Consider the following 22163-nt stretch of genomic DNA (forward strand, 5'->3'; position numbering starts at 1 on the left):
TAAGGGGTATTCCCATCACATACAATGGGGGCATATCGCTTGATATGCCCCCATTGTCTGACAGGTGCGGGTCCCACCTCCGGAACCTGCACCTACAATGAGAACGGAGCAGGGAGAGCTGTGGCTGGAGGATCTAGCATTTCCCGAGGTCCGTCCACCACCAATCGCTTTCAACTGAATGGGAGCGCACCGTGCATGTGCGGCCCCTGCTCCCGTTCATTTCTATGGGGCAGACGGAAATAGCCGACGGACCCATAGAAATGAATGGAGGGCGCCTGTGCATGCGCAGTGTGCCCTCCGTTCATTTCTCCGCTCCGTTCTCGTTGTAGGTGCTGGTCCCAGAGGTGGGACCAGCACCTATCAGACAATGGGGGCATATCCTAGCGATATGCCCCCATTGTTTCAGATAGCAAAACCCCTTTAATGTTTTGGATATCTAGATGCAACACTGCTAATCTTTTGATAAGTGCATTTTACCTAAATGGTAAATTTAAATCTTGTTTTAAGTAAACTCCTCTGCATACTTGCCTCATTTCTGCCGGTTCTGTAAATTTTCTGCTTTAAAATTGTGAAACACATTCTAACTACATTTATTTATTTTTATTTAAAAATCAACTTACGGACGCAACTCCACATGCGGGTTAAGGAACTGTAAGTGTCGGGTATAAAGATATGGCTTCTTGGTTCGGCCTCCACTTCCACTTTTCCCCTTCATTAAATTTTTTTCACGACAGTACTGGTCGCGGCAAGAGTGCCACCTGGTCTGCAACGCTTGTACTACAGAAAATATAGGACATAAATTTAAAGAATTTATAAAATTGAAAAGCTTCAAAAGAATTTAGAAAATTACATGCATGAACATGCATCTACAGTGCACATGATATGTCTGCAGACAGGGCCCTGATCTGTATACACTCTGTGCTTGTGCAATCAGAAATTCAAGAGGAATAAAGTTAAAGTATGGCCTGAACATACATTTATAGTGCACATGATATTTCTGCAGAAAGGGCCCATTACTGAATGCACTTGCACATGTCAAATATCACTTACCATGTTACGAGGAGCCGGCGAAGCGTGCTTCCTTCACAGCACCGCCGGCGCCCTGTGCATGAAAAGGGGCGAAGACGCAGCCTGCGTCCTCGTCTCCATGGCAGCAGGAGAGCTGAGCGCCCATAATGATGATCGGTGCTCGGCTGTGTTGGGCTATGTATTGTGAGTCACGTGACGCTGGCCATGTCATGTGACTCACCAGCCAGGGCTATTTAAACAGGCAGCCTGATGTCACAGGTTGCCTGTGATTGGTCTTCCTTCCTTCACTAGCGTACTATACGCAGTATTGTGACCTTGTGTGCTTTGACCTCAGCTTTGCTTTCTGACCTCGACTTTGAATCCTCCCCGGTATTAACGTTACCTCGTGGCTTCTGACCTCGGCTTTGTTTGCGACCTCGACCTTGCGTCCTCCTTTTGTGTTTATGTGACCTCCTGGCTACTGCAGTTTGCTGCATTTCCGGTGTCCCGAAGATTTGGAGAGGCAGTGCTGGCCATGGTGCTGATGCCTGCTGTCCAGGGTGCTGATTGGTGCAGGGAGAGAGGTGCAAGATTCAAACTTCCTGCGCTCCTCTCTCCCCTCCTCTTCCTGTTCTGCACTAGCACCCTGCAGCACCGTCCTCACCAGGCTCCTGAGATCCCCCCTAATCGGCACCCATCACCCTCCTGCACCCATCGCCCTTGTACGTGGACAACTTTTATACTAGCATTCCCTTGTTCAGGTCCCTTGCCGCCAGATCCACGTTCGCTTGTGGGACCGTGCAGAAAAATCAGCGCGGCCTCCATGCCCACCCCCTCCAGGTACCTATCCCAGGGGTGAGACCCGTGCACTTACCAGTGGAAACCTGTTGCTGGTCAGATATAAGGACAAGAGGGATGTCCTTGTACTGTCCACAATCCACGGTAATGGCATCACCCCTGTCCCTGTGCGAGGTACCGCGGCAACGGTCCTCAAGCCCGATTGAATGGTCGACTACAATCAGTATATGGGAGGAGTTGATCTCTCTGATAAAGTCCTCAAGCCATATAATGCCATGCGCAAAACCCGGGCATGGTACAAAAAAGTTGCGGTCTACTTGGTACAGGTTGCCTTGTACAACTCTTGTACTATTCCGAAGCGCTGCCAGCACAGGGAAATTCCTCCAATTCTATGAGGCAGTCCTCAAGGACCAGATTTTTTCAGACCAGGGAAAGAGCAGGCCGGAGTACCTTGGGAAGTGGAGGCGCCCGGATCGTCCCTGGCCAACATTTTCCAGGTGTGGTCCCCCATACTGGAAAGAAGGGACAAACCCAAAAAAGATGTAGAGTGTGTCACAAGAGGGGGATACGGAAGGACACCACCACTCAATGTGACACGTGCCCCAAGTTATCCGGGCCTCTGCGTTATCGATTGCTTCAGGGAGTATCACACTTCCATGGAGTACTAAATTTTTATAATCCCCAACAGTCCCCTAGAGAACATAAAAAACTATGGCTCTCAGACTTTGGAGACACTAAGCAGGCATCCTCAAACTGCGGCCCTCCAGATGTTGTAAAACTATAACTCCCAGCATGCCCAGACAACCTACAGCCATCAGCAGGGCATGGTGGGAATTGTAGTTTTACAACATCTGGAGGGCCGCAGTTTGAGGATGTCTGCTTAGTGTCTCCAAAGTCTGAGAGCCATACATATTGGGCATCGCTGCATCCGTAAAAATCTTCTCTATAAAAATAACATTTAACCCAACCCCCCCCATCCCCCGGATGAACAGCGTTAAAAAAAAAAAACTGCGTTAAAAAAGCAATTTTTTGTCACCTAACATCACAAAAAGTGTAATAGCGAACGATCAAAATGTCATATGCACCCTCAATTAGTGCCAATAAAACCGCCATCTCATCCCGATTCTGTAGTTTGCAGAAACACCCCATATGTGGTCGTAAATTGCTATATAGCCACATGGCAGGGCGTAGAACGAAGGGAACGCCATATGGTTTCTGGAAGGCTGATTTTGATGGACTGTTTTTTTTGACACCATGTCCCATTTGAAACCCCCCCTGATGTAGCCTAGACTAGAAACTCCAAAAAAGTCACCCCATCTAAGAAACTACACCCCTCAAGGTATTCAAAAGTTACTTTACAAACTTTGTTAACCCTTTAGGTGTTTCAAAAAACTAAATAGCGAATGTAGAAACAATTTTAGAATTAAAATTTTTTGTTACCTTGCATCAAAAAAGTGTAATATAGAGCAACCAAAAATCATATTTACCCCTAAAATAGTCCCAAAACAATAACCACCTTATCCCATAGTTTCCTAGATGGGGTCACTTATGGAGTTTCTACTCTAGGGGTGCATCAGGGGGCTTGAAAGGGTACATGGTGTAAATAAACCAGTCCAGCAAAATATGCCTTCCAAAAACCATATGGCGTTCCCCTTCTTCTATGTCCTGCCGTTTAGCCAAATAGTAGTTTACGACTACATATGGGGTGTTTCTGCAAACTACAGAATCAGGGCAACCCATATTGAGTTTTGTTTGGCTGTTAACCCTTTTTTCCAGTAATAAAGTAAGGGTTAAAATGGAAAATTTTCCAAAAAATTGAAATTCCAAAATTGTTTCTCCATCTGCCATTAACTCTTGTGGAACACCTAAAGGGGTAACAAAGTTTGTAAACCCAGTTTTGAATACCTTGAGGGGTGTACTTTCTTAGATGGAGTCACTTTTTTGGAATTTCTATTCTAGGGGTGCAACAGGGGGCTTGAAATGGGACATGGTATAAACAAAACCAGTCCTGCAAAATCTGCCTTCCAAAACCCATATGGCATTCCCCTCTTTCTATGTCCTCCCGTTTGGCCAAACAGTAGTTTAGGACCACATATGGGGTGTTTTTGCAAACTACAGAATCAGGGCAATCCATATTGAGTTTTGTTTGGCAGTTAACCCTTACTTTATTACTGGAAAAAATGGGTTAAAATGGAAAATTTTCCAAAAAATATAAATTTCTAAATTGTTTCTCCATCTGCCATTAACTCTTGTGGAACACCTAAAGGGTTAACAAAGTTTGTAAACCCAGTTTTGAATACCTTGACGGGTGTACTTTCTTAGATGGAGTCACTTTTTTGAAATTTCTATTCTAGGGGTGCAAGGGGGGGCTTGAAATGGGACATGGTATAAACAAAACCAGTCCTGCAAAATCTGCCTTGCAAAAACCATATGGTATTACCCTCCTTCTATGTCCTCCCGTTTGGCCAAACAGTAGTTTACGACCACATATGGGGTGTTTCTGCAAACTACAGAATCAGGGCAACCCATATTGAGTTTTGTTTGGCAGTTAACCCTTGCTTTTTTCCTGGAAAAAAATTATTATATTGGAAAATTTTCCCAAAAATCGAAATTCTTAAATTTTATGTCCATTTGCCATGAAGTCTTGTGGAAGACCTAAAGGGTTAACAAAGTTTGTAAAATCAGTTTTGAATACCTTGAGGGGTGTAGTTTCTAGAATGGGGTCATTTTTTTATGGTTTCTATTATGTAAGCCTCACAAAGTGACTTCAGACCTGAACTGGTCCATAAAAAGTGGGATTTGGAAAATTTCTGAAAAATTTCAAAATTTGCTTCTAAACTTCTGAGCTATGTAACATCCCCAAAAAATAAAATATAATTCCAAAAATGATACAAACATGAAGTTTGGAGAATGTAAAAGAATGTAAAGTCATCACAATTTTTGGGGGTATTACTATGTATTACAGAAGTAGAGAAACTGAAACTTTGAAATTTGCTAATTTGGGACGAATTTATTATGCAAAGAAATTAACTTTTTTGACCCAATTTTAGCAGTGTCATGAAGTACAATATGTGATGAAAAAACAATCTCAGAATGGCCTGAGTAAGTAAAAGCGTTTTAAAGTTATCAGCACTTAAAGTGACACTGGTCAGATTTGCAAAAAATGGCTTGGTCCTTAAGGTGAAATAGGGCTGTGTCCTTAAGGGGTTAAGGAGAGCTGTAAGCTTCATTTTTGTTTACGCCCTCATTCTTCAGGCTCCAAACAGCAAAGAGTAGGCATTATTATATCTTTGCTACAGGGAGACTTACAAGAATGGGCTTATTCCCTCCCCATGAACTCTTCTTGCCTTGGCTCTGTTGAAAAGTTTTTTCAAACTTTGGGTGTATTGTATGATGAACCCAATAAATCGATTGTGGCAGAATCTCAGCTATAATATCTTAGACAGGGTGACAGACCGGTGGAGGACGTTGGCTTTTAGACTGAATCGACGTACTAGGAAAAGACAACGGGAACTACTGACATTTCCACAGGTAGTGGTCAACCCGGACTCATCACCCTTGAGAGCCAGGTTGGAGAATCCTCCAGAAGAACCCATGCAACTCGGAATGACCAGAAGGGATCAAAGATGCCAAGGGGTGCCTGCTTTTACTGCGGAGAATCCGACCACTAGGTACGACAATGCCCTCAATTTCTCGCTCCATAAGATCTTCAAGGTTGGATGTCCTGAAGGATAAGGTACTCCCAGAGGTAGCTAAAATGACTATATCATTGATCATGATTTTGCAATTTCCATCGGGGTACCCATAATATCTCTTCCTAACCCTATCCACATTCTTGCTATCGACTCTACTCCTTTAGTGGGTGGTACTGTAGAATTTTGTACTCCGAAAGTAACCTTGACTGTGGGGGTTTGCCATACTGAGATCCGTTCGTTCTTGATATTAAAAAATGTACCCATTGAGATAGCTTTAGGCATGCCTTGGCTCCAGATTCATAACCCAGTTATTAACTGGACCACGGGTGAAGTAGAGAAATGGGGACCTAAATGTAACTCGTATTGTTTACCTGTTATTCAGGCTGGAATCACTGCAGAGTCTGAAACTCTTCCCCCATACATTAGTGACTTCGCAGATGTTTTTTCTATGTCCAAGGTTGAGCACCTTCCTCCTCATAGACCATTTGATTGCGCCATCGATCTTGTTCCAGGATCCAAATAACCTAAGGGTCGTATTTATAACTTGTCAGCCCTGAACGAATGTCTATGAAGGATTATTTGAAGGAAAGCTTACAAAAAGGTCATATTAGACCCTCGGTGTCACCTATGGGGGCAGGATTTTTCTTTGTTGAGAAAAAAGATTGGGATCTGAGACCTTGTATTGATTACAGAGAGTTAAACAAAATTACTATTAAAAATCAGTACTCCTTGCCGTTGATTCCAGACCTATTTAATTAGGTTCTTGAGTTCACTGGTTCACTAAGCTTGATCTCAGGGGAGCATACAATCTTATACGAATTAAGGAGGGGGGATGAGTGGAAAACGGCCTTTAACACTTCTGAGGGTAATTTCGAGTATTGGGTCATGCCGTTTGGTCTAAGTAACACTCCAGCAGTTTTCCAGAATTTTGTTAATATTTTCAGACAATTTATTGGTAAATTTATGATTGTTTATTTGGACGATATTCTGATTTATTCACCTGACTGAGATTCTCGCATTAACCACACTAGACAGGTATTGGAGGTTCTTCGTAAAAATCAACTATTCGCGAAAGGTGAAAAATTTGTTTTTGGTGTGCAGGAAATTTTGTTTTTAGGATATATTCTCACACCCCAGTCCTTTAAGATGGATCCAGGGAAGGTACAGGCTATTCAGGAATGGGTGAGGCCCTCCTCTCTTAAAGCATTGCAACGCTTTTTGGGCTTCTCTAATTATCAAAAATTTATTAAAAATGTTTCGGTTATTGCTAAACCTCTCACCGACCTAACCAGGAAGGGGGCAGATTTAGTGAATTGGTCACCAGAGGCCATAAAGGCTTTCGAAACACTCAAGAAATGTTTTTTTAATAGAAACATAGAAACATAGAATGTGTCGGCAGATAAGAACCATTTGGCCCATCTAGTCTGCCCAATATACTGAATACTATGGATAGCCCCTGGCCCTATCTTATATGAAGGATGGCCTTATGCCTATCCCATGCATGCTTAAACTCCTTCACTGTATTTGCAGCTATCACTTCTGCAGGACTGCTATTCCATGCATCCACTACTCTCTCAGTAAAGTAATACTTCCTGATATTACTTTTAAACCTTTGCCCCTCTAATTTAAAACTATGTCCTCTTGTAGCAGTTTTTCTTCTTTTAAATATTCTCTCCTCTTTTACCTTGTTGATTCCCTTTATGTATTTAAAAGTTTCTATCATATCCCCTCTGTCTCGTCTTTCTTCCAAGCTACACATGTTAAGGTCCTTTAATCTTTCCTGGTAAGTTTTATCCTGCAATCCATGTACCAGTTTGGTAGCTCTTCTCTGAACTCTCTCCAAAGTATTAATATCCTTCTGGAGATATGGTCTCCAGTACTGAGCACAATACTCCAAATGAGGTCTCACTAGTGCTCTGTAGAGCGGCATGAGCACCTACCTTTTTCTACTGGTAATTCCTCTCCCTATACAACCAAGCATTCTGCTAGCATTTCCTGCTGCTCTATGACATTGTCTGCCTACCTTTAAGTCTTCTAAAATATGATCCCTAAATCCCTTTCCTCAGATGCTGAGGTTAGGACTGTATCACTTATTTTATATTCTGCTCTTGGGTTTTTACGCCCCAGGTGCATTATCTTGCACTTATCAACATTAAATTTTAGTTGCCAGATTTTTGACCATTCCTCTAGTTTTCCTAAATCCTTTTCCATTTGGTGTATCCCTCCAGGAACATCAACCCTGTTACAAATCTTTGTGTCATCAGCAAAAAGACACACCTTACCATCGAGGCCTTCTGCAATTTCGCTGATAAAGATATTAAACAATATGGGTCCCAGAACAGATCCCTGAGGTACCCCACTGGTAACGAGACCTTGGTCTGAATATACTCCATTGACTACAACCCTCTGTTGCCTGTCCCTCAGCCACTGCCTAATCCATTCAACAATATGGGAGTCCAAGCCCAAAGACTGCAATTTATTGATAAGCCTTCTATGTGGGACAGTATCAAAAGCCTTACTAAAGTCTAGATAAGCGATGTCTACTGCACCTCCTCCATCTATTATTTTAGTCACCCAATCAAAAAAATCTATAAGATTAGTTTGACATGATCTCCCTGAAGTAAACCCATGCTGTTTTTCATCTTTCAATCCATGGGATTTTAGTTGTTTCACAATCCTCTCCTTAAGTATGGTTTCCATTAATTTCCCCACTATTGATGTCAGTCTTACTGGCCTATAGTTGCCCTAATATTGGTTCAACCTGATCAAGAGAGGCCTTTCATAGTTGAGGTTGATGTTTCTGAGGATTGGGTAGGAGCAGTACTCTCCCAGGGGTCATCAAACCTCACTAATCTGAGACCCTGTGCATTCTTTTCTCGTAAGTTCTCTTCCACTGAGAGAAATTACAATATTGGGAACCGGGAGTTACTTGCTATTAAATTGGCCTTTGAGGAATGGCACCATTTATGGAGGGGGCCCAACATTGTGTTACTGTTCTGACTGATCATAAGAATTTATTGTTTTTAGAATCTGCTAAACGTTTGAATCCCAGATAGGCGAGGTGGGCATTGCTCTTTACAGATTTTAACTTTCGTATTACTTTCAGGCCAGGAAGTAAAAATGTTAAAGCAGATGCTCGATCCCGAAGTTTTTGTGCTTTTCAACCTTCTGATACTCCTCTAGAACCAATATTACCAGCAGGCATCATTGTGGCTTTGGTCTCCTCCGATCTGACGACCGAAATAACTGTGGGACAACATTTGGCTCCGTTACAATCCCCTGCAGATAAATTTTTTGTCCTTGGCCATTTATGTCTCCGACTGTTGGGTGAGTGCCATAGTTCCATGTTTAGTGGGCATCCGGGTACCAATGCCACCAAAGACTTTGTATCCAGATTTTACTCGTGGCCCATTCTGGCTAGAGATGTCTACTCATATGTGTCCTAATGTGAGGTGTGTGCCAGGTCCAAGACTCCTAGGTCCCATCCGGCGGGTGAGATACGTCCACTACCCATCCCTAATAGACCTTGGTCCCATATCTCCATGGACTTTATCACCGATTTGCCGGTTTCAGAGGGTAAGTCGGTGGTATGGGTAGTGGTTGACAGATTTAGTAAGATGGTGCATTTTATCCCTCTGTCAAAGCTGCCCAATGCTAAGACTATGGCCTCTCTATTTGTAGACCATGTGATACGCTTACATGGGATTCCTGAAAATGTCGTTTCGGATAGAGGTGTTCAATTCGTATCTAGATTTTAAAGGGCTTTTTGTCCGAAATTTAATATCTCTCTTTCTTTTTCTTTGGCCTTTCATCCTGAAACCAACGGTCAAACTGAACGTTTGAACCAGTCTCCAGAACAGTATTTGAGGTGTTATGTCTCCGACAATCAACAGCTGTGGGTGAAACATCTGCCCCTGGCTGAGTTCGCCCAATAACAACCAGGTGAACTCATCTACTGGTACTGTATGTCACCTTTTTACTGTAAGGCTACTTTCACACTAGCGTTCGGGGCTCCGCTTGTGAGCTCCGTTTGAAGGGGCTCACAAGCGGCCCCGAACGGATCCGTCCAGCCCTAATGCATTCTCAGTGGAGGCGGATCTGCTGAGAATGCATCAGTCTGGCTCCGTTTGTCCTCCGCTCCGCTCAGCAGGCGGACACCTGAACGCAGCTTGCAGCGTTCGGGTGTCCGCCTGGCCGTGCGGAGGCAAACGGATCCGTCCAGACTTACAATGTAAGTCAATGGGGACGGATCCGTTTGAAGATGACACAGTATGGCTCAATTTTTAAACGGATCCGTCCCCCATTGACTTTCACTGTAAAGTCAAAACGGATCCGTTTGCATTATCATGGTTATCCTGGTTATGCAAACAGATCCGTTCTGAACGGATGCAAGCGTTTGCATTATAGAAGCGGATCCGTCTGTGCAGACACCAGACGGATCCGCTCCTAACGCAAGTGTGAAAGTAGCCTAATCTTGTTCGCCGTTCTCTTCGCAAATTCTAGAGGCTGATGTAATAGCTAGAGAACTGTGCACAGTCTGGGCCCAGATTCAGTTGAACCTTAGAAAAGAAAAGGACAGTCAAAAAACTAATGCTGATAAAAAACGCTCTTGAGAAGTGGATTTTGGGTTGAGAGATAAAGTGTGGTTATCCACCAAGAATTTGTCTCTGAAAGTACCTTCAAATAACTTTGCACCGTGGCTTATTGGTCCTTATGAGATTATTGACATCATTAACCCTGTGTCTTGTAAGTTACGGTTACCTGATTCCTTTCGTATCCATAATGTTTTCCATAAAGCCTTACTCAAAAAATATGTGTCTCCTGCGGTCCCTACACAGGAATCTCCACTGCCAGTGGAAGTTGTCGGTCAACTAGAATTTTAAATTTCTAGAATTATTGATATGAGAAAGGTCCGGAATTCGTTGCAATATTTGGTTCACTGGAAGGGTTTTGGTCCTGAGGAGGGGTTTTTGGTACCAGCTAGAAAGATGCATGCTAAGAGGTTGGTGAAGAAATTCCATCTAGCTCACCCGGAGAAACCCAGTCCAGTGATTATGGGTCCGGTGGCCCCTTGTTGAAGGCGGGGTACTTTAACGAGGGGCCGGCGATGCATGCTACCTTTGCAGCGCCGCTGGTGCCCTGCGCATGGACAGGGGCGAGGTAACATCCTGCGTCCTCGTCTCCATGGCAGCAGGCGAGCAGCAGGAGAACTGAGCGCCGATAATGATGATCGGTGCTGAGCTGTGTATTGTGAGTCACGTGACGCTGGCCACGTCATGTGACTCACTAGCCAGGGCTATTTAAACAGGCAGCCTGAAGGTTGCCTGTAATTGGTCTTCCTTCCTTCACTAGCGTACTCAGTATTGTGACCTTGTGTGTTTTGACCTCGGCTTTGCTTTCTGACCTCGACTTTGAATCCTCCCTGGTATTGACGTTATCCCTCCTGGCTTCTGACCTCGGCTTTGTTTGCGACCTCGACCTTGCGTCCTCCTTTTGTGTTTATGTGACCTCCTGGCTACTGACCTCGGCTCATACTTACCTTGTTGTATTTTTTACCCCCTGTGCCTGCCTGTCACTTTGTTTGTTGTTTTCTCCCGTGCAAGTAGGCAGGGAAAGAGGTGTGGGTGGAGCTTAGTGCTGCGCACACTTCATCCCACTGTGACATAACATATTTTTTCTTTAGCTTGGAATCAGCAAGCTCCCGCTCAATCGGCATAAGTTCTTGAGTGACCTCCTGCAATGACCGATCCTTTCGGATTCGGTCATGATAGAGGTCACTGCGCGAATCCCAGATTTCAGGTCTGGATTAAATAAGAATAATCATTTTGTCCACTGGAAAAGACGCCATGATTTCACCTTGCAGTTGAAAATTAAAATGCAAAGACTTATAGCTAGTCTAGACAGTTTTATTTAATAAAAAGTAAAATTTCAGGGGGCTGGCTATCAAATTTATGCAGAGACGGATCTGCAAAAAACTGAATGCATACGGAATACATTCTGTATGTATTCCATTTTTTGCTGATCCATAGACTTGAATGGGGCCACGGAGTCAAGGTTTACTGACAAACATATGACATGCTCTATCTTTTTTGCGGTGCCGCGGAATGGAACAGCGGATGCGGAGAGCACATTGTGTGCTGTCCTCATCTTTTGCGGCCCCATTAAAAATGAATGGATCCGCACACCTTCCGCAAAATTGTGGAACGGGTGCGGATCCTTTCATACGGCCGCCTGAATGAGCCCTAAGGCCGTACACAACATGTCCCCTTTATACATCTCTGACCTGCTTCTCGATACATCCCCACACGTAATCTCAGATCCTCACAGGACCTTCTCCTCAGTTTTCCTCTCATCTGTTCTTCACACAGTCGACTACAAGATTTCTCACATACCTCTCCCTTACTTTGGAACTCACTACCCCAGCACATCAGGCTCTCCCTCAATATCCAAACCTTCAAGAGTAACCTGAAAACCCACCTTTTCAGGAAAGCCTACCATTTGAAATAGAATGCTGCCACCACACAGCCAAATGAGCAGCCTATACCCTCACCTACTGTGTTCTCCCCTTCCCTTATAGATTGTAAGCACTTGTGGGCAGGGTCCTCTACCCCTCTGTACCAGTCTGTTAATAGTTTGTTTATTGTATTTTTATATTCATGTAACCCTGTTTGGATGTACAACACCATAGAATTAATGGTGCTTTTAAATAAATAATAATAATAATACTGCCTCCTATGTACAAGAATATAACTACTATAATACTGCCTCCTACTGTATATACAAGAATATAACTACTATAATACTGCTCCCCATGTACAAGAATATACCGTAATGGTGCCTCTCTGCAAGAACATAAAACCTATTATAATGATCCTTATGTACAGGAAGGTAATATGGCTACTAAACTGCGACCCATGCATAAGAATATTATGTGCAACAATATAACCACTATAATACTGCTTCATATGTACAAGAATATAACCACTATAATACTGGTGCTATGTACAAGAATATAACTACTATAGTACTGTCACTATGTACAAGAATATAACTACTATAATACTGTTCCTATGTACAAGAATGTAACTACTATAATACTGCCTCCTATGTACAAGAATATAACTGCTATAATACTGTTCCTACGTACAAGAATATAACTACTATAATACTGTTCCTATGTACAAGAATGTAACTACTATAATACTGCCTCCTATGTACAAGAATATAACTACTATAATACTGTTCCTACGTACAAGAATATAACTACTATAGTACTGTCACTATGTACAAGAATATAACTACTATAATACTGCTCCCCATGTACAAGAATATAAAAACTATAATACTACCCATTATGTAAAAGAATATAACTACAATAACATTTCCCCCTATGTATAAGAATATATAACTACTATAATATTGTCCCTATGTACAAAAATATAACTACTATAATACTGCTCCTATGTACAAGAATATAACTAACTACTATAATACTGCTCCCCATTTGCAAGAAGATACCGCAATGGTGCCTCTCTGCAAAAACATAACTATAACTATTATGGTAATGATCCTTATGTACAAGAAGATAACTGCTATAATACTGCTACCCATGTATAAGAATATTATGTGCAATAATATAACAAATATAATCCTGCCACATATTTAAAGGAATAGAACTACAATTAAACTGAACCTGTCTGTGTAAGGACTATAACTACAAACCGGATTCCAAAAAAGTTGGGACACTAAACAAATTGTGAATAAAAACTGAATGCAATGATGTGGAGATGGCAAATGTCAATATTTTATTTGTAATAGAACGTAGATGACAGATCAAACGTTTAATCCGAGTAAATGTATCATTTTAAAGGAAAAATACGTTGATTCCAATTTTCACGGTGTCAACAAATCCCCAAAAAGTTGGGACAAGTAGTAATAAGAGTCTGGAAAAAGTAAATTTGAGCATAACGAAGAGCTGGAAGACCAATTAACACTAATTAGGTCAATTGGCAACATGATTGGGTATAAAAAGAGCTTCTCAGAGTGGCAGTGTCTCTCAGAAGCCAAGATGGGTAGAGGATCACCAATTCCCACAATGTTGCGCAGAAAGATAGTGGAGCAATATCAGAAAGGTGTTACCCAGCGAAAAATTGCAAAGACTTTGCATCTATCATCATCAACTGTGCATAACATCATCCGAAGATTCAGAGAATCTGGAACAATCTCTGTGTGTAAGGGTCAAGGCCGTAAAACCATACTGGATGCCCGTGATCTCCGGGCCCTTAAACAACACTGCACCACAAACAGGAATGCTACTGTAAAGGAAATCACAGAATGGGCTCAGGAATACTTCCAGAAACCATTGTCAGTGAACACAATCCACCGTGCCATCCGCCGTTGCCAGCTGAAACTCTACAGTGCAAAGAAGAAGCCATTTCTAAGCAAGATCCACAAGCTCAGGCGTTTTCACTGGGCCAGGGATCATTTAAAATGGAGTGTGGCAAAATGGGAGACTGTTCTGTGGTCAGACGAGTCACGATTCAAAGTTCTTTTTGGAAATCTGGGATGCCATGTCATCCTGACCAAAGAGGACAAGGACAACCCAAGTTGTTATCAACGCTCAGTTCAGAAGCCTGCATCTCTGATGGTATGGGGTTGCATGAGTGCGTGTGGCATGGGCAGCTTGCATGTCTGGAAAGGCACCATCAATGCAGAAAAATATATTCAGGTTCTAGAACAACATATGCTCCCATCCAGACGTCATCTCTTTCAGGGAAGACCCTGCATTTTTCAACAAGATAATGCCAGACCACATTCTGCATCAATCACAACATCATGGCTGCGTAGGAGAAGGATCCGGGTACTGAAATGGCCAGTCTGCAGTCCAGATCTTTCACCTATAGAGAACATTTGGCGCATCATAAAGAGGAAGGTGCAAAAAAGAAGGCCCAAGACGATTGAACAGTTAGAGGCCTGTATTAGACAAGAATGGGAGAGCATTCCTATTTCTAAACTTGAGAAACTGGTCTCCTCGGTCCCCAGACGTCTGTTGAGTGTTGTAAGAAGAAGGGGAGATGCCACACAGTGGTGAAAATGGCCTTGTCCCAACTTTTTGGGGATTTGTTGACACCATGAAATTCTGATTCAACATATTTTTCCCTTAAAATGGTACATTTTCTCAGTTTAAACTTTTGTTCCGTGATTTATGTTCTATTCTGAATAAAATATTAGAAGTTGGCACCTCCACATCATTGCATTCAGTTTTTATTCACGATTTGTATAGTGTCCCAATTTTTTTGGAATCCGGTTTGTACTTTAGTGTTGTGCTAACCTAACTTTTACCTTTTATCTAGTGTATTACATAATCAGTATCCTCCAAAATGTCATCCTGCTCCAGAGTAATGAAAGAACTGTGCTGGTCCTGATAACTTTATATATAGATCAATAATCAAATACCGTTCTGCTCATATTAAATGCCTTTTAAATGGCCCAGTGGAAAGCACATCAGTGTATCCATCTCTTTTATGTAGATTTAACACTGCCCATATTTTAGCATATTCTATTTGGGAGCTTAAGTATTTTTTTTAAAAGGTGCTCTTTATTCTTTGCAAGAAAGAGTTGACAAGGAAAGTGATTTATTTAAATAGAGCCTTACAATCTCCACCTCCTGGGATTCACAGACATCTCGGTTCTCTCAGAAGAGCTCATGTACCTTAGGCACAGAGAGATACACATTGTTCCTTTGCAGAGCTGAGTCTATTGTTTAAAGTAATGATGGCAGTTTTATACTGCAGTAAATTATGTGCATTGTGCTGTTAGTTCTGCTATACTGTTCCCTGAGACTTTTCCGTGTTTATCAATGGGGCTGCATATGTAACGCCCCAGAGGTGCATTACCACTTTTGCACCTTGCTTCTGTCTCCTATGCTTAACCACATGTCATCATATATATTAATTTCCAGGTCCTGCAAAATGTGTATTCATAATAATGTTATGTAACTGTTCACGTGTATTATGTCTGGTTCACCAGCAGGTGGCAGCAGAGATGGCAGAGCTACACATACATAGAATGGAACCTTCTTTTCCATTCTAACCCCCTTCTGTAGTATGGTGGGCGTGTGCCACTTGCTGCAGGGAGGAAGGCATTTTAGAGTGTTAGTTTTAGCTTACCCCCTGCTAGGGGAAGGTTGTAGTTTATCCCCCTGCCAAGGAAGGGTGTGCAGCAGGTGCATGTCCCTGTCGGACGAGCCCTGTTTGAACCAGCTAGAGCACCCTAAGCTCTGCTGGACATGGAGGCAGAAGCCTGAAGCCTCAGAGACAGACCAGACCACAGAAAGGGAAGTACAGCATAAAGAAGGAGCTGAGTTCTATAGCCAGCCTGTTAGAACAGCAGAGCCACAGAGCAACAGATGTAGCAGACAGGAGTTTGCCTGCCACAGTTAATGCCAAAGTCTGCTGGAAACCAAGACAAAGCCTGTAAATCATTTGGAGAAAAATTTATTCAAGTAAAGCTGTTATCAACTTCATCACAAGGTCTGGACTCAATTTATTCTTCATCCATCTTTTTCTGCTTTAGGAAGGCCACACCTGGTATCCAGGTAGGAGCACCATGACACATGCACAACACTTAAAGGGACATTTAGACTACCCTACACCATTCCTACACCTAGGTACCAACTACCACATCACTAAAAGGGGCCATGTGCTCTTCTTGCTTCACTGCAACTGGTGTCACGACAAACATGTACTTTAAGGGACTACAAGTAGTGCGTCCAACGGCCGCACATAACTAAAGGCCCCTTTACATGGACTGACTGTGCAGGCAATTATCAGAAACAAACCTTTTATTTCTGATAGTTGCCTGATCGTGAGCAGAGGTGAGAGATGTAAAAGGGTAGAAACTGCTATCTTTTACAGTTAAAGGGATTCTGTCACCAGCAACCTCCCTATCCAACAAAGCTGTAGTTCACCTGATTAAAACGCTGTTTTTCTTTTTTTTTTATCAGAGGCTCAATATGCAAATTGTCTTTGGTGCAATGAGGGAATCACTGTTGCTCTTGTTGGACTCAAGCTCCATTCTTTTCTGTGGCCCATTAATAAGTGGACCTTGGGCACAACAAGAGCAATAGCGAAGCCCTCATTGCACCAAAGGTCTCATTTGCATATTAAAAGAAAGTATCATAACTTGGGAACAGAGCATCCGGACAACAAAACAGGTGAACCATAACTATGTGACTATCCAAATAATTTCATAGGAAGGTCACTGGTGACAGATTCTGTCATGCTTCGGTGTGGGAGGGAAACACCACACTGAGCATAGGAGGTAAGGGGGGAACAGGAAATCAGGCCTGAGAACTAAGGAAGGAAGATGGACTCCTCCTAGTAAAACCCTAGCCAAAATCCTGACTGACTACCAGTATGAACAGACCCCAGAGGTAGGTGTGTTCATACACAGGAATATCTAGAGTCCTATCTAGCCCTATAGGACCCTGATACTAATGGCAGGGACAAGACTACCATGGATAAGTGAGCCCATGGTCTGGACGGGATGGGCTGGACGGTATGGGCAACGGAAGTGGACATCCGGAAGCTGAGTATGTGTCACCTTAGCACGTGTACAGGTTCTACAGGCTAACACATAGTCCTCAACACACTTACGCAAACCCGGCCACCAGAATCTACAAGAGATCGGCAGTGGATCTACTCACAGGGTGTCCCGTAAGAACCGTACAGTGATGTTCCTCAAACACCTTGTGACGCAATTCCGATGGCACAAACAGTTTCCCAGAGGGACAGGAATCCGGTGCGTCTCCCTGGGCCTCTAACACCTCCACCTCTAAGTCAGGGTAAAGAGCGGATATCACCACCCCTTTGCGACAGTATAGGACTCGGATTTTCAAAATCACCACCTCCAGGAAAACTACGTGACAAGGCATCTGTCTTGACGTTCTTAACCCCAGGACGATAGGTGACAATGAAATTGAATCTGGTGAAAAGCAAAGACCATCTGGCTTGTCTCAGGTTCAGTCGTTTAGCCAACTCCAGGTAAGCAAGGTTTTTGTGATCGCCCCTTCCAACCAATGACTCCATTCCTCAAAAGACAACTTAATGGCCAGTAACTCTCTGTTACCCACATCATAATTTCTCTCTGTGGAAGAGAGTTTTTCAGAGAAAAAGACACATGGACGCGATTTACTAGGTGATGGGCCCTGCAATAAAACTGCTCCTACCCCCACCTCGGACGCGTCCACTTCCACAATGAAAGGTTATGATACATCTGGCTGCACCAATATAGGGGCAGAAGAGAATCATTCCTTAATCGCAGAAAAGGCTTGCAACGCGGAATCAGACCACACTGAAACATCTATCCCTTTCTTAGTCATGTCAGTTAAGGGTTTAACTATTGTCAAATAATTCTGAATACATTTTCGGTAATAGTTGGTGAACCACAAAAAACGCATAAGAGCCTTCAGATTTTCGGGTCAATCCCAGTCCAACACAGCATGGACTTTCTCTGGATCCATTCGAAAACCTGAAGATGACAGCATGTAGCCCAAAAACTGCACCTCGTGTACAGCAAAAACACACTTCTCTAATTTTGCGTACAATTTATTGTCCTTTAGAATCTGTAACACCTGTCTAACATGATCCTGATATGTCTCCACGTCTGGAGAACAAATTAGAATGTCACGACTACAAACCTCCCCACAAGGTGATGAAAAATGTCCTTCACAAAATGATGGAAAACCACAGGAGCATTGGTCAACCCAAAAGGCATGACCAGGTTCTCAAAGTGACCCTCAGAGTATTAAAAGCCATCTTCCATTCATCCTCTTCCTTGATCCTAACCAGATAAAAGTCCAACTTAGAGAACACCTTGGCACCAATAATATGGTTAAAAAAATCGGGAATCAAAGATAGAGGGTAAGGATCACGGACAGTAATCTGATTGAGTTCACGGAAATCCAGACATGGCCGAAGACCTCTGTCCATCTTTTAACAAAAAAGAACCCTGCTGCCACTGGAGACTTGGTAGGTCCTATGTGTCCTTTAGCCAAACTCTAGTTAAAATACTCTCTCATGGCCAGTCTTTGAGGTTCTGAAAGGTTATGCATCCTAGATTTTGGCAATTTAGCTCCGGAAATAAGATTGATAGGACAAATCCTGGTAAATCCTGGCATCCACTCTCAGAAAACACGTTGGCAAAATTAGATATAAAAGATGCTAATGTCTTAGTAGTTAAAACAGAAAAAGATGTATTCAGACAATTGTCAATGCAATAATCACCCCAATCCAGAATCTGTCTAGCTTGCCAATCGATAGTAGGAATGTGCTTGCTTAACCACGGTAAACCCAGAACCACCGGTGCAGGGAGACCCTCCAACACAAAACACGAGATAAATTCTTGATGAAAGTAAACCACTCTTAATCTGATATCATGCACCACTTGAGATAAACACTTCTGAGCTAAAGGTGCAGAATCAATAGAAATGTTTTTTTCTAAAGCACTCGGTGACAACCCATGCATACGTCCGGAAAAAAAAAGGGAGATGGTGCTGATCTATCCGGTGACAGAGCCATCTTATTTATGACTAGATATAGTGAAGAGTTCAGAGAAATCTGCCAAATAGAGAAAAAAACACTTTCCTGTGCTTAGCTATGATAAGGATTGGGCCACGTTCACAACAAGCGGCAGTAAGTGTGTGGCACGCCAAGCTCCAACCTTAGGAAATATGATCCGTCCCGGTTTATTTATAGAAACTCCTAAAACAAAACCAACTTGGCTTACCCACAAAGGTAGCTAATAAATGTGGACATGGCAGATGTATTTGCTGTAACCACATAAAACTCAGCAAATTTTTTTAGTCTACTGTGAATGGTAAAAACTTTGAGGTAAAAACATTTGCAGTGTACTTGATCACATGTGACACACAGTTTGTCTGCTTCAATACGTAGAATGTACCACTAATGAGATAAAAACTAGAATAAGGAAACATATATCAGATGTACCACATTTTAAAATACGAAATGTTTTCGCTGTTAGTCTGCACTTTGCCCTAGTGCATGGGGGCGATACTTCAGCTTTAAGTGCACAGGGCATAGAAAGGGTTACAGCTCCTCTGCGGGATGGTGATCACAGAAGGAAGCTTCTTAATAGAGAGGCTTTTTGGATGTTCCAATTAAGTTCATGTTCTCCTATGGGCTTGAATAAAAGACAGGATTTGATACTTCAATATTATTAATACATTTTCTTGCCGTATATTGCATTGTTTATATGCAGATGTTTTTATGGAACTTGTTATAGAAGAATATTAGAGTTTATATCATGTGTTTGGATATTTTGGAATACAATGGTCCGAAATGCGTACGACGTACTTTTGCATTTGTCTGTTGGAAGTTTTTACCGCACCGCAAATAAAGAACCACTTGTATGTCAAGAGCTGGATTTCGTACCTATTCTTTAGTTTTAACACAGCCATATCCAGGCTGTAATCCGAGCTCACAACAGGTGGAACAGGTGAGAGCTGCTTTTTCCTGTGTCATAACTTTCTACGTACGAACTGAGCATCAATCGGATTCACCCCAGCACCGCTGTCGTTAAACACCTCAATCCCCTTAGTTTTGACTCTAGCGCCACTTCAGCAGCCAGGAGAAATCAGGTACTACCAGTGAAAGACAAATGCAAATTTTCGGACTCTTCTCTTACCCCTCCAAGAGTCAGATGGGAATTAAATGGCCCTCTTTTTTCTTTTTGCCGTTGAATGCATGGACATACTCTGATAAAATGTCCCTTTTGTCCGCAAAATAAAGCCCACTCCCTTTCTACAGTATTACCAGTATGCTTAAAAGTGGATCCAGGAGTAGCTCCCCTTAATTGCATGGGTTCGTCCCCAGACATAAACCCAGGAGTAGGTGGGTCAGGAGCGCAGGGGGAGCCTTTTTTCCTTTTTATAAACCCAGGAGTAGCTTCACCCAAAGTATCAGAGGACACAATACATCATCTGATAGTACATCCTGAGAGTGGGGGCCCCTAGAGCTCTCTCTCAGGCATCTATCCATGCCTATAGCCAGAGACATAGCAACCTCCAGGGACACTGAGGTTTTATGAAAAGCCAAGGCGTCCTTCAGCCGCTCCGATAACCCCTGACAAAACTGGCTACGGAGGGCAGGATCGTTCCACTCTGTATCCGTAGCCAGGGCCGCTGATAGGCCAGTACAGCTGGCCCAGTTGTACCGGGCCCGGCTGGCAGGGGGGCCCGGGCTGCCGACTCCCGACTCGTAGGGTTGCCACCCGTCCGGGATTCACCCGGACAGTCCGGGTTTGTAATCCTGTGCCCGGGTACAAGCCTTTCTTAGACCCGGGCACAGGATTATTCATTCAAACTGCAGTGTGGTCCGACCGAGACTCCGATCGCATATTTAAGCTGTCACTCCGGGTGATCAGCTGAGCGCAGCGCTCCCGAGCCTCCCCTCCTCCCTCCTCCCTCCTCCCTCCTCCAGTCTACACACTACAGTACAGTGATGCCAGGCAGCGCTGTGTTCACTCACTGTTCAGGCTCCTCCCCTCGCTCCTCCCCTGCCTCCTAGTCCCTCCCTCCCTCTCTCTGATAAGGAAGTGATGACATCAGAGAGAGAGGCAGAGGGAGCTCCGTGGGAGAAATCATTCTTCTTCTCCTCTCCAGTCCAGCTCCAGCAGCCTGCCCATGTAGTGCCCACTGTGCCCTGCCTGCAGACAACCTGACCAAGACAGTCCTGACTCCTGAGTCCTGACACCTGTCCTAGTCTGTCACTCACTTCTAAAAAGGTAGAAATATAAAACATTTGAATTGTGTAATTGTATGTAACAGTGTGGGCTTCTGTCACCCCACTAAACTCTTTTTTTTTGCCTTCTTATAATCCCTATACTGCGATATATGAATACATAATGTTATTAGTCATTTTGGTTCAGTAGATAATGAATAAAACAGATTTTTATAATATGTAAATTACCTGTCTACCAGCAGGCAGGGCGGTTACTTGCTGGTAGCATCCACATCCTCCTATCATAATGACGCCCCCTCCGCATGTTGATTGACAGGGCCAGCGAACGCGATCGTCCTCTGGCTGGCCCTGTCTGCTATCAAGTTATTGCGCCTGCGCCGTAGCGGTCTTCAGTCGGCACAGGCGCACTGAGAGGAGGACGCTCGCTCGGCCGCTCCTTCCTCAGTGCGCCTGCGCCGGGTGTAGATGTGACGTCATTGGTGTAGGCGCACTGAGGAAGGAGCGGCCGAGCGAGCGTCCTCCTCTCAGTGCGCCTGTGCCGACTGAAGACCGCTACGGCGCAGGCGCAATAACTTGATAGCAGACAGGGCCAGCCAGAGGACGATCGCGTTCGCTGGCCCTGTCAATCAACATGAGTAGGGGGCGTCATTATGATAGGAGGATGCGGATGCTACCAGCAAGTAACCGCCCTGCCTGCTGGTAGAGAGGTAATTTACATATTATAAAAATCTGTTTTATTCATTATCTACTGAACCAAAATGACTAATAACATTATGTATTCATATATCGCAGTATAGGGATTATAAGAAGCCGAAGAAAAAAAAAAAAAAAAAAAAAAAAAAAAAAAAAAAAAAGAGTTTAGTGGGGTGACAGAAGCCCTTTAAACAGGTTTCTGAATCTG

The sequence above is a fragment of the Bufo bufo genome, chromosome 6, assembly GCF_905171765.1.
Source record: "Bufo bufo chromosome 6, aBufBuf1.1, whole genome shotgun sequence".
NCBI classification, from domain to species: Eukaryota; Metazoa; Chordata; class Amphibia; order Anura; family Bufonidae; genus Bufo; species Bufo bufo.